Below are 13,917 nucleotides of genomic sequence, written 5' to 3' on the forward strand. Positions count from 1 at the left end.
ATCTTCTCTTAGGCCTTCCGCTCGGCTCTTAGCTATTGTTTCAACTGAGTGTCGGAACCCCGACCCCTGTCAGGGCACCTTTTACTGTTGGATGCTCATCGGTCAGCCGATTGGTCTATCCTTTTCTCCTAAGTCCGGTCGGCTCACCCTTCTCCGGTGGACCCCCCGGGCCTTTGATCTCTACGTGGCGTTGACCCCTCACAATGGGATCCTCTGCCTTGACCACCGGATCAGTTATAATTTGGATCGGGACAGATGGTCGGAGGGCGTCGGCAGAGCAAGAGACCAGATAGTCTGGCGTCAAGCGGGGTGACCTAAACTATAACCTGGGGACGGTGAATCTAATGAGGGATTGCAACTAATTACGATTGGATCACGACCACGATTCGACTGCAATTGCAAAGGTTCATCCTCTGATCCACTTTTTGTGGATATTGCTAATTCTAAGGTGTGAGATTAAAGAGAATTCTAGATTTATAATTGATTAATAAATTTTTTTTAATATTAGCCCGTATTTGAATTTTGAACTTTAGATTCCTGATTAATTAATGAAAATTTTTTATCATTTTATCGTACTCTAAATAGTTGATTGATTAATAATTTTTTTTTTTAAAATAATATATATTAGTCTTAAATTCTAAATTCCTAATAAACAAAAAATAATAATAATATAATTTTATTTCAGACTTTACTAAAATTAATTAATAAAAGGGATATATTTTAGTTTTTCAAAATAATTGATCAGTTACGCGTCGATTTCACGCGGCGGCAGCCATATTGATGTTCGTCCCCGAACCAGCTATAAACCCTAAACTCCACACAAATTAGGGTTTTCGAGATCAAATCTGCTGTGATTTCTTCCCCTTCTGCTGTGATTTTCCTACTCTGGTACGCGCCGGCCGGACGACACTCACATCACGTCCGTCCGGCCAGCCCTTGGCCTCAATATGCTGGGGATATTTTCGGTAGGGTGCTATGTAGGGACTGTTTAGCAGTATATCATCTTCTCTTAGGCCTTCCGCTCGGCTCTTAGCTATTGTTTCAACTGAGTGTCGGAACCCCGACCCCTGTCAGGGCACCTTTTACTGTTGGATGCTCATCGGTCAGCCGATCGGTCTATCCTTTTCTCCTAAGTCCGGTCGGCTCACCCTTCTCCGGTGGACCCCCCGGGCCTTTGATCTCTACGTGGCGTTGACCCCTCACAATGGGATCCTCTGCCTTGACCACCGGATCAGTTATAATTTGGATCGGGACAGATGGTCGGAGGGTGTCGGTAGAGCAAGTGACCAGATAGCCTGGCGTCAAACGGGGTGACCTAAACTATAACCTGGGGACGGTGAACCCAATGAGGGATTGCAACTAATTACGGTCGGATTACGATCACGATTCGATTGTAATTGCAAAGGTTCATCCTTTGATCCACTTTTTGTGAATATTTCTAATTCTAAGATGTGAGATTAAAGAGAATTCTAGATTTATAATTGATTAATGATTTTTTTTTTTAATATTAGATCATATTTGAGTTCCGAGCTTTAGATTCCTGATTAATTAATGAAATTTTTTTATCATTTTATCGTACTCTAAATAGTTGATTGATTAATGATTTTTTTTAAAAATAATACACATTAGTCTTAAATTCTAAATTCCTAATAAACAAAAAATAATAATAATATAATTTTATTTCAGACTGTACTAAAATTAATTAATAAAAGGGATATATTTTAGTTTTTCAAAATAATTGATCAGTTACGCGTCGATTTCACGCGGCGGCAGCCATATTGATGTTCGTCCCCGAACCAGCTATAAACCCTAAACTCCACACAAATTAGGGTTTTCGAGATCAAATCTGTCCGTCAAATAGGAGATTCAAAAGAATCGAAACCCTTGTTTTTTAGCACGCCTTCCCTCTTCGATCCTATAAATTGTTAACTCGTCCCTCTTCCATCGCCAGGGCGTCGATTTGGTCGCAGCCGTCGTATCTGTGAAGTCGTTCATCGCCGACAGGTGATTTCGTCGTCGATCGTTTTGATTTCTTCCCCTTCTGCTGTGATTTTCCTACTCTGGTACGCTGTGCCTGCCTTAATGCGTCTACTTTCTATATCTCTGTCAATTTCTTCCTCGAATCCAAGTCGATTGTGTTGTCGTTTTTGAGTACTTCGGATCGCACTCCATTTCGAGATCTAGGTTTTGGACGACGATGATGAGTCTTCAGACCTGTAATGATTATTGCGGATATGATCGCATTATCAAAGAACATCTAAGGGACTGAGTTGCATTATCTCTGATTTTTTTTTTTTTTTTTCATTTTCTGGCAATTGAGGATCATTTTCTATTCCCAATTTACTCACTGCCTCGAAGCAATATCATTTGCTGCAATGATCACAAATTGCTTTCAACTCTTTAAGTCAATAGCATGTGCGTTATCATTACGTACATTCCCTACTCAATTGACCGTTATTAGTTTTTCATACTTTACCAGAGATTCAAGATCTTAATCCTTTCATGTTCATTATGTCATTTTCCACAATGTTTTTTTATTCTCCGAAATGTAGGTGTTCTATGCAATTTGCTTCACTATCTGGTGATTGAGGATCATTTCCATTCCCAATGCACTCGTTCCCTTGAAGCAAGATTGTGTGTTGTACTGATCATGATTTCACTTCCAACCAAATAAGATGGTTGGCACGACAATGATCGTTTACATAAATTTTCTTCTGTTTATTCAATAGTTTTCTTTGACTTTTTAGATTGGCAAATGAGGATTTATTGTTTGCAATGGGTAATTTGCGTCTGAGCATGTATTTGTGATGTTACATACATATCACCTTGGAGATCTGATGCCGAAATTCATTTTTTTTCCTCTTGTTTCTACGCTTTTTTATATTTAAAATTTTTAACATATGATTTAAAATTTGGGGTTTCCCTATTGGTTTGATGGCTGATATGATGGCTACAAATGTATTAGCTCTATCTGAACTCTTATCTTCCTTTTGCTATTTTATTCAGCTTTTGTATACCTTCTTTGCATTTTACTGATGCATCAAAATTTGTTATTGTATTTTTGTTTATCTGACTCAAACATGCATTTTCCTATCATTTTTTTTTCAAATCGGAAGATTATTTATCTTCTACGATACTCACAAGGTATATGCCAACAATAATCTCCAGCAAAAGATTGCTTTGGATAAAACAAAGGCTGCTCCTATAATTTCAATTTAAAGAAAGATATTAGGAACTGGCTTTGTTCTTGAACATGTCACGTAATTTCTCTGTTACAACCTATTTGTTGACGCTGCTGCCTGCTACAGACTAATCTATGTGGACGGCTTTGCAGCGGTGGATAGCCATGACGTTCTCGAACAAGACCAAGAAAATTATCATTTTTTTTACCAATAACGTGCTGAATCTCTGACAATTGCCTATCGAGCTTGGACTACTCCAAATGCTCGTTCAATATTTTTTTTTACAATCTCTTGTCTTTTCTTAAACAACCTCTTCTTGGGATCTTCTGGATAAGGAAAAGTTTTTATGAAATTAGCTCATTTTGTATATATTCCATTTGTTAGATAATACTCCTTGTATATTGAGTCTTGTTGATCGTGAAATTAATTTCTGGGGCATTTCTTTGCAAAATGCCATTGAATATAGGAGATTCATATTTGATAGAAGGAAAATAAGAGAAGAATTTTAGAAGAATTTATGCGTTGAAAGATTGAAATAAGTGATGAGTATTTATAGATGAAATTTTATATTTTTTAAAAAAATTATTTGTTGAATTTGTTTTTAAATAATCCTTTAAATTTTTTTTTGAAAAACTATTTGTTGATTATTATTTGTTGTTTACTAGCCGTTTAAATGATTTTTTTTTTTTATAATTTTTAATTTTTTTTAATATAATATATATAAAGTTTGTGGATATATAAAGTTTGTGGTGGGCCACAAACTTGAATGTTTATGGTGGGTCACAGAGGGATTAAAAATCGGTAAAATATATATTGAACTCGTTCAATGTTTGTGTGAGTACCACATACATTATAATTGTTCTTACATTGATTTTAACGTTATATCACTTGAATAACGTTCCAATGCAGTTCTCTAATGGACAGGCTTTGAATGAGAGTTTTGCATCGTGATCATGCAAATTATAGAATTAATCTAGGATGGATTTTAAAAATTGTAAGATCACTGATGTTGATTCTGATATCACTTTCGAAAACTCAAATTACAATTTTGTTAAATTTTGAGAACGCTGTGGTCGTGACAAACGACATGGAGATTGGTTTTTGAGTTGATTTGTCTAAGTTTTTTGGTTTGTTATAAACAGAGATTCATTGATTGGATTAATAAAGTAGAAAGGGTTGTGACATGAGTCCAATTTTGATTTTAAGTAACATTCAGAATCATCCCTTACCTTTATTCACTGACAATGCAAGTACTAAATCAAGTAAAATGTAAAACTCATTAGAGTATCTATATCCTTTCCTAAAAATAAAATTTATCTTAAAATTTATATTTTATATAAAAAAATAACTACTTTATTTATTTATCAAATTTTAGATTTCATAAATAGTATTTTTTAAATTTAAAGAATGAAATTTATTTTTTAAATATTAAAATATTATTTAATTTGTGAGAGAGAAAAAAATAAAGAGAATGAATTGGATAATAAAAATTAGATATTATGAAGAGAAAAAAAATAATTAAAATGGAAGGGAGAAGAAAATTATAAAAAAATAAAAAATTTAGAGTAGTGTATAATGAAAAATAATTGTTTAAATTTAATAAAATGAATGATTTATTTAAAATTTTAGAAATATTATAGATGCTCTTAGTAAGAGAGCAAAACAAAGAAGACTGAGCTGTGGTGAATGTGAATAAGAGCTCAGAATCACAGATTGAAAGCAATCTCAACTCCGGTTCCTTCGACCGTCAAGGTGGAAAGCAAGTTCATATGAAACAAATGGCGGTTCACCGAACATTGAAGAAAGGAGTAACACACACGATGGTATACGCATCAAACTAATTAACTCTAAGATTTAACTATAATTTTACTTTTCATTTACCATTGCTATTTTTTTTTTTCATTTCACTAATATTATACTAATCTAAGCATCAGACAGGCTTTGCCAAGTTGGTTAATGGCAGAAGGAAAAAAAAGTTCCACGCTGTAATGGTAAAATATTAGAATTAAAAAAAGAGAGGATATTTTACAGATATTTAAAAGAATAAATACTTAATTAATATGTAAATTATATTATTTTATAAAATTTTTCATTGAAAAAATATACATGAATATCCTACAATGAAAGAAAAAGAATAGAAATTTTCTAATCCTAATAATAATTTAAATACATATTATAATTTATGTTCCTTGTACCAAGCATATGGATTTTACAAAATGTCACAAATCCAATTACTTAACAACCATCACTTTATAGTTCAATATCACAGTACACATGCCCCCACGGGCTGGATCACCTGGTTAGGTGCCTGCAGTTTGTCAATGAAGTCGTGGGGTCGAAAGTCGCCAGTTGCACTCGGGGATAAAACTCTGGTCTGCTGCGCCAAAAATTCCTTCGACCCCCAGTCACTTATCCTGCCCAGCATTAACCGTGATTTACTCCCTCTGGAATCTTGTGGGGCCGGAGCCAGGGAGCCGCTAGGGTGGCGGTTCCACTTTTGCCAATATCACAGTACACATCCTTTTATTAAGGACTAGTCTGATCTGAATAACACGCTTAGGGTTGATTGTATAAATACTGAGATATAATTTCTTGATTATTTAAAAAATATTCGCAATAGATACATATTCCGTTAGAATTTATGTGAATGGAGAAGAAGTGGAAGAGATATGAGCTCTATTATGAATATAACTTTAGTGTCACATTGGGAGCTTCAAGATAAATTGGTTGGTTTATATTGATTCACATGCTTTGATGATGTGAACAAATGTAAGGGGAGAAACTCTCTCTCACGCGTGGATACGTAGAGGTGCAAATCCTATACCCAGATTGCACTGAACTAAGTTGATTCATGTGCGAGCACGACCTGCACGCGTCGAATGTCAGACTGGACGGGCCAAAATTTGCCCAAGTGGAATAACCAATGTTTTACCACAAACTTTTTGCTGCTTATTTAAAGGTGTAACAGATGCATTAAATTTAAAATTAGCATAGGATTATTTGTATTGGTAGCAGCCTGTGGTAGTTTTGATGTGATCAACCAAGTCAGGTTAGGTCCTGTTAGTGTTTAACCTTTGTGTCTAAGTGTACAGGAGCTTAGGAACACAAGAAGACGAGCGAAAGACATAACTAGCGAGAAAGATGACACGGGAAGGGAGCCAACAAGCTCGGTGGATCCGAGGGACGAAGTGCTGCGGAAAAGTACATTGGTAGATGAGAAGGGCGTGCGCGACGTTCCGAGATACGAGAAACCGGAGTAGAAACCTGCTCAAGGAGAAGACCGGAAAATGAGTTCGAGTGAGACCTATCCCGAATGGCCGCGATCACCCAAGCGATCGGAGCAGCAGAAGAGCAAAAAGAATGCTAGAAATACTACTGGAGGCGCCTTTAAAGGGAGTTGAAGGTGCCTCCGCACCTTCACTGTGGAAGGCGCCTTCTATGGCTGGAAGTCTCCTTCGATGAACAGTACAAAAGCACCTTCTAGCCCTATGACAGGCGCCTTCGACCAGGCTGAGTTTAGCTATTGCCAAAGGAAAAAAGTTTTATCCTTTGGTGTCTCACTGGAGGTGCCTTCCAACCACGGATAACTTTTCTCAAGGGTTATAAAAAGACCCCTAGACCTAGGAAATAAGATAACAACTTTAGTATTCATTTCTTAGCTATTTTCTAAGCTTCCAACGAGTATAAGAGGCTTCTTCACCTTCAAAGAAGGAGATCTTTAGTGTGCTTACTTGCCTTGGATTAACAACTTCTCCGATTGTAACCAAGTAACTCTTTTGGCCTTATTTTTTTTGTTGTTCACTTATTCTATTTTTTACTACTAATTTGAGTTAAAAAGTCGAGGAAGGTTTTTCTTAACAACCAGTTCACCTCCCCTCCTTACGGCCTACCTGGGCCAATAGTTTGCTTCTGTCATGTAGCACATGATTGTTAGAGAGTTTGATTGCTGAGTTGTTGAAAAAAAACTATAGTAGCTTCAACTTGTTTGATCTGAAGCTCTTCAAGAATTCTTCTCAACCAGATAGCTCGACAAGCACAAGCTGTTGTAGCAATAAATTCAACTTCTGTAGTTGACAAGGAGACAGTTGGTTGCTTCTTAGAAGACCATGATACAACCCCTATGCCCAACATAAAAACATAGCCTGAAGTGCTTCTTCTATCATCTTGATCTCCTGCATAATCATTGTCAGTAAACCCGAACAACTCTAACTTTTCACCCTTCTTGTAGAATAACACAAAATCTTTAGTTCCTTGTAAGTAATGAAAGATTCTCTTGGTAGCTAATAAATGTATTTCTGTTGGATTTTCCATATATCTACTTATTAAACTCAGAATGCATTATGTCTGGTCATGTCGTAGTTAAATACATCAAACTGCCAACAATTTGCTTGTAAATTGTACTGCCAACCTTCTTCCCTTCATGATCTTTGTTTAGCTTCAAGCAAAACTCAGTTAGAGTGCTTACATGATTGCAATCCATCTGAAACTTACTCAAAATTTCTCACACATACTTCTTCTGAGAAATAAATATTTCATTAGTTGATTGCACTACTTCTATGCTAAGGAAGTAATGCATCATATACCAAGATTAGACATTTCAAATTCAACCATCATAGATTACTTGAATTCTTTAAATATGACATCATCAGTTCCAGTAAATATAAGATCGTATACATATAATCAGACAATGAGTAGTTTTCCCTTATCTCCAATTTTAACAAAAACTGTGTGCTCATATGGATATTTGTGAAAGTCTTCTTTAAAAAAATAGGTCATAATGAGACTATACCAAACTCGTGAAGCTTGTTTTAATCTATAAATAGCTTTCTTTAATCTATACACTTTATGCTCATTTCTGATCTTAATATGACCAAGGGGCTTTTCTACAAATACTTGTTCCTTGAAGTTTCCGTGCAAGAATGCCAATTTGACATCTAACTGGTAAATAGATTATGAGTTATGTGTCGCCAATGCGATCACCAATCTGATCGTGTATGTCTTGCAACGGGAGCAAAAACTTTTGTATAATCGATCTCATATTCTTGCTTTTACCCCTTAGCTATTAAACACGCCTTATACTTGTCAACTTCACCATTTTATTTTAGCTTTGTTTTGAAGACCCACTTTACACTAATTGTTTTGTGGCCTTTTGGAAGATCAGTCAACTCCCAAGTATCATTTCGTTCAATGGCTTCAATTTCATCACCCATCGCCTTATGCCATTTTGCATCTTTGACTGCACTTTCAAAGTATGTAGGATCACAATATGAAAATAAAGCAAAATGAGTGATTGGATCTTCAATTTCTATTACCTCATAGTCTTCCATCCATGCAGGACTTCTTCAAATCCGACGAAGAGATTGAGCTATTGTATCAGTAGCTTCTACTATTGTTGGAAAAATTTCAACAGTTGTTGGACTAGCTTCTGATGAATTTTTATGTATAAAAACTGATGATGTTGGCTCTCTTTCAGAATCATTGTCAAAAAGAACTTGAGTAGGTTGCTGCCTATTCCAATCCCAATTATTTTCCTCATCAAAGATAACATCTCGGCAGGTCACAATCTTCTTGGTTTGTGGATTAAACAATCTATACGCTTTAGATACTTCACTAACACCAAGAAAGACACACTTTTCCCCCTTATCATCAATTTTTTGTTGGTGCAACGGGGGCCGACAAGAGGGGGATGAATTTCTTGTTAAATAAAAACAAACCCTTTCTCGATCCTTCAATTCAGATTAATAGGCACAATTAAATTAAATATAAAAAACTAACTAAACAACTAATAAAATAAAAGAGGTCAAAATTAACGTGGTTACAACCTAGGTGGTTGTTAATCCAAGACTTTGAAAGTATTGCACTAGAATTCTCCTTCATTGTAGGCAGAGAAATCTCTTATAGAAGTTGACAACTCAAAAGAAAAATTAGGAAAGTGTACATGACTTGTTGTTCAAGTTGTTGAATATTTCCTAGCTCCAGAGGTCTTTTTATAGCTCTTGGAAAATCTTATCTGAGGGTGGAAGGTGCCTTCAAGAGGGTTCAAGGCGCCTTCAATCGGTTAAGTTTTATCACCGAAGATAAAACTTTATATTCAGCTAACGGCTAAGGAAGGTGCCTTCAATAGCCTAGAAGATGCCTTCGACACTGTTCATTAAAGACGTCTTTCAAGCCATAGAAGATGCCTTCTAAAAGGTAAATCAGCTCCTTCACTGATTTTTCTTCGCTTGGGTGATGCTCCGGCTAACTAGAATTGAGCTCACCCGAACTCAACTTTGACCTTATCCTCGAGCAATCTCTTCCCTAGTTTCTCGTCCCTCGGACCACCGCGCGCGTCCTTCTTGTTCATCGGTGTACTCTTCTGCAGTATGCCATCATTCGGATGCACTGAACCTGTTGACTCCCTTCCTGCGCCATCCTTCTCGCTGGCTGTGTTTTTCGCTAGACTTCTTATGTTCCTAAGTTCCTGCACATTTAGACACAAGGATCAAATATACATGACCTAACTTAACCTGGCTAATCACATCAAAACTAATCCAGGGTACTTACAATCTCCCCCTATTTGATAGCTTTATTTGTGCTTTGAGTTTTTCATTTTCTATTCTTAGATTATCATACATTCTTTTTCTAGTTTTACTATATTCTTAGATAACATTTTGATAAATTTAAAAGATTGTTCAGGGGGTAATGCACGTACCTCACTTACCTCATGGTGTGATGCTTCCCCTTTATCATAGTTTTTTTTTAAAGATCCTCCCCCTTCATCGATGCTCATCTCTGAGCTGCTTTCATCTTCTCCTTGGTGGTCTGCCAATAGGGCTAGTCCAACGTATTCTTCAACTTCTTAATCCGATAATGACTCGCCCTATGTTACTTTTAAATTTTTGTGCCTTGATTTGGCTGGCTCTTTCTTCTTCTCCTTCGTCTTCATCTTTGGACAATCATCCTTGATGTGCCCTTCTTCATTGTAATTATAGCATTAGACCTTCCTTTTGCTCCAAAAATATTTCTTAGTATGTGCCTTATTAAATTTATTAGATTTAATAAACTTATTACATCTTACCATTAGGGTCGCTTCATCTTCATCGATTAACGCTTCAGAGTCTGAATCATCCGTTCTTATCTTCAGGGTAACGTTTTGACTAGGCTCCTTTTTCAATTATGCATATTTAGATTCATGAAGTTCTAAAGTGGAAAATAAACTCTCTAAAGAACTTACCTCTAGATCTTTTGAAATATAATGGAGTCTACAATAGATGTCCATTCTTGTGTCCTAGGTAAAACATTTAATGCATACTTTAAAAAATCTTGGTTTATTACTAGTTGTCTGAGATTCGTAGTCTAGTGATTAAATCCTTCAACTTGGCGTACAGTTGTGCTACTGACTCTCCTTCTTTCAGCCGAAGGTTGGTCAGTTGGTTTCGAAATAGATCCCGTTTTATGAGCTTGGTTTCGGACGTACCTTCATGTAGTTCCAGGAACTTCTCCCAAAGTTCCTTTGTTGACTCATAGGTGTCGATTCTGCTAACTTCCTGAGGTAGAAGTACGCTCAGCAAGTGGAACTCGGCTCGTTCATTCGCTAAGAAGTCATCGTTTTCTTTTTTTTTTATCCATTGGTATTCCTCCTTTTCAGCTCCTTGTTGGTCCTTGGGGGCTACAAAACCATAATTAATTATTGAAAGAAATTCAAAATCAATTTTAAAAAAAATACCTGCATGCATTTCTTCCATATCATGAATTCCCCCCATCAAATTTAGGCAGGTAGATGCTGAGTCCTGCCATCGTCTTTGTAGTTCAGTCGACAGTTATTATTTCCTGAAGCGTTTTGGCTTTGATACCACTTGTTGATGCATCGGGGATTGGTAAGAGGGGGTGAATTGCCTGTAAAATAAAAACAACCCCTTTCTCGATCTTTCAACTCAGATTAGTAGACACAATTAAACTAAACATAAAAAAACTAAATGAATAACTAATAAAATAAAAGAGGTCAAAATTTACTTAGTTACAATTTAAGTTGTTATTAATCCAAGGCTTTGAAAATGCTCAACTAAAATTCTCCTTCATTGCAGGTGGAGAAGTCTCTTACAGAAGTTGACAGCTCAAAAGAAAGACTAGGAATGTATACAAGATTTGTTGTTCAAGTTATTGAATATTTTCTACCTCCAAAGGCCTTTTTATAGCTCTTGAAAAATCTTATCTAAGGGTGAAAGGTGTCTTCAAGAGGGTTCAAGGTGCCTTCAATCAATTAAGTTTTATTGCTAAAGATAAAACTTTATCTTCAGCTAATGGCTAGGGAAGGCGTCTTCAACAGCCTTGAAGACGCCTTCGACACTGTTCATTGAAGGCACCTTCCAAGCCATGGAAGACACCTTCCAAGAGGGAGATCAGCTCCTTAGCTGATCTTTCTTCACTTGGGTGATGCTCTAGCTAACCGGAATTGAGCTCACTCGAACCCAACTCCTATCTTCTCCTCGAGTAACCTCCTCTCCGGCTTCTCATCCCTCGGACCACCACATGTGTCCTTCTTGTCCGTCGTTGTACTCTTTTGTAGCACCTCGTCCTTTAGATGCACTTAGTCTATCGACTCCCTTCCCGTGCCATCCTTTTCGCTGGCTACGACTTTCGCTCGATTTTTTGTGTTCCTAAGCTCCTGTATACTTAGACACAAGGATCAAATACACAAGACCTAATTTAACATGACTGATCATATCAAAACTAACCTGGGATACTTAGGGGGCGTTTGGTTTAGGGGAATGAGAGTGGAGAATGAGAATGGAAATCATTGATTGTCATTGTTAATGTTTGGATTATAGGAATAGGAATACAAATAAGGAAATGAATCCTTGAAATTGAGTAATAACTCATTCCCATGTACCTCCCCTTCAATGAGCCATTACCCTATTTTCATCAATCAAAATATTCCCTTATTCCAAAAATACCCTTGGCCTAAAACTAAAATTTTCTCCCTTAATATCAAATATCAAAATATATTTATTTATTTTTTCTTTCATAACACTTCTCTCTCCTTGTTCTCTCTCATCATATTTTCTCTCTCATCATTTTATCACACACTTTCTCTCTCCCTAATTTCTCCTATCACACTCTCTTTCCTTTTTTCTCATTACACTTTCTCTCTCATCATACTTTCTCTCTCCTCAATCTCTTCCATCACACTCTCTTCCTTTTTTTTCTCATCATACTTTCTCTCTCCTCAATTTCTCCCATCACTCTCTTTTTTCTCTTTTTTTCTCATCACACTTTCTCTCTCCTCAATCTCTCTTATCACACTCCCTCTTTTTTTTCTCTCAACACACTTTCTCTCTCATCATACTTTCTCTCTCCTCAATCTCTCCCATCACACTCACTGTTCTCTTTCATTTTCTCTCTCATCATATTTTTCTCTCACCATACTTTCTCTCTCCTCAATCTCTCTCATCACATTCTCTCTCCTTATTTTTTCTCATTATATTTTCTCTCTCTCTTCATCCTCCCCCATCATATTTTCTCTCACATCATATTTTCTCTCTCATCTTCTCTCATTATGCTCTCTCCTATCACACTATCTTTTCTCATTTTCTCTCTCTTCATTTTTTGTCATCACACTTTCTCTCTCATCATTATCTTTCATCATATTTTTCTCTCACATTCATCTTTCTCTTACATCTAATTTTTTCTCTTATTTTCCTTTAAGGGTAAAAAAGGAAATTTTGATTTATTCCGATAGAAAATATGCAACTAACCAAACATTACTTTTAAGAGTGATATCCATACTCATACCCATTCTCATTCCACAATACAATGATTCCCATTCCGATTTCTATTCCTAGGAAAGAACCAAACGTCCCCTTATAGTTTTTTCATTTTCTTATCCGGGATATGTGCATAAGCGATGCAACCAAAAAGTTTAAAATAATCTATAGTTGGTTTCCTTTTACTCCAAGCTTCTTCCGGTGTTATATTTGGAACGTCAATTGTAGGAATTCTGTTTAAGATGTGAATACTCCAATTTACTACTTCAGGCCAAAACGTTTTTGGAATTCTCCCTTTTGTCAACAAGCTTCACACCATATTGAGGATGGTTTTATTTTTCTTCTCTAATACATCATTTTGTTGGGGTGTAAAAGCAGCTGTCAGCTTTCTTTGAATGCCATGAACTTCACAAAAACCTTCAAATTTGGTTGAGCAATATTCTCCATCATGATCTATTTAGAGAGTCTTAATGGTGTTTCCTGATTCATTTTCTACATGAGCCTTGAAGCTCTGGAATGCATAAAATGCTTCTAAATTTTCTTGTAAAAAATAAACCCAAGTTTTTTGAGTGTAATCATCAATGAAAGTAATTAAGTATCTTTTACCTCCATTAGAACATGGTGTTATCGAGTTGCATATATCGGAATGAATTAGCTTCAAAACATCTTTTGCTCGCCATGACTTCCCTTGAGGAAATTGAGAAAGATGTTGTTTGCCAACAACACATTCTTCACAAACTTGGGAAGGAATACTAATCTGAGGAAGATCTTGTAAGTCTCACATAGTTGTTTTGATGTAATCAACCAAGTTAAGGTAGGCCTTGTGTATTTGATCCTTGTGTCTAAGTGTGCAGAAGCTTAGGAACATAAGAAGTCGAGCGGAAGACACAACTAGCGAGAAGGATGACATGGGAAAGGAGCCAACGGGCTAGGTGAATTCGAGGGATGAGGTGCTGCGGAGGATTACACTAGTGGACGAGAAGAATGTG

The 13,917-nt window shown here is 36.3% G+C and overlaps 1 long non-coding RNA gene and 3 other non-coding genes across 4 annotated transcripts; all 4 read left to right on the forward strand.

The window, feature by feature from the left end:
• Positions 1-1,765: 1,765 nt before the first annotated feature.
• LOC121996257 lies at positions 1,766-3,645 on the forward strand. The gene is made up of 2 exons (XR_006116004.1): positions 1,766-2,063; positions 2,553-3,645. It is a non-coding gene; the product is annotated as an uncharacterized LOC121996257 (long non-coding RNA).
• Positions 2,191-2,275, forward strand: LOC121998812. Its single transcript, XR_006116605.1, has one exon. It is a non-coding gene; the product is annotated as a small nucleolar RNA SNORD25 (small nucleolar RNA).
• Positions 2,747-2,846, forward strand: LOC121998993. The gene has a single exon (XR_006116766.1). It is a non-coding gene; the product is annotated as a small nucleolar RNA Z101 (small nucleolar RNA).
• Positions 2,894-2,983, forward strand: LOC121998994. Its single transcript, XR_006116767.1, has one exon. It is a non-coding gene; the product is annotated as a small nucleolar RNA Z102/R77 (small nucleolar RNA).
• Positions 3,646-13,917: the final 10,272 nt, after the last annotated feature.

The sequence above is a fragment of the Zingiber officinale genome, chromosome 6A, assembly GCF_018446385.1.
Source record: "Zingiber officinale cultivar Zhangliang chromosome 6A, Zo_v1.1, whole genome shotgun sequence".
Taxonomy (NCBI): Eukaryota; Viridiplantae; Streptophyta; class Magnoliopsida; order Zingiberales; family Zingiberaceae; genus Zingiber; species Zingiber officinale.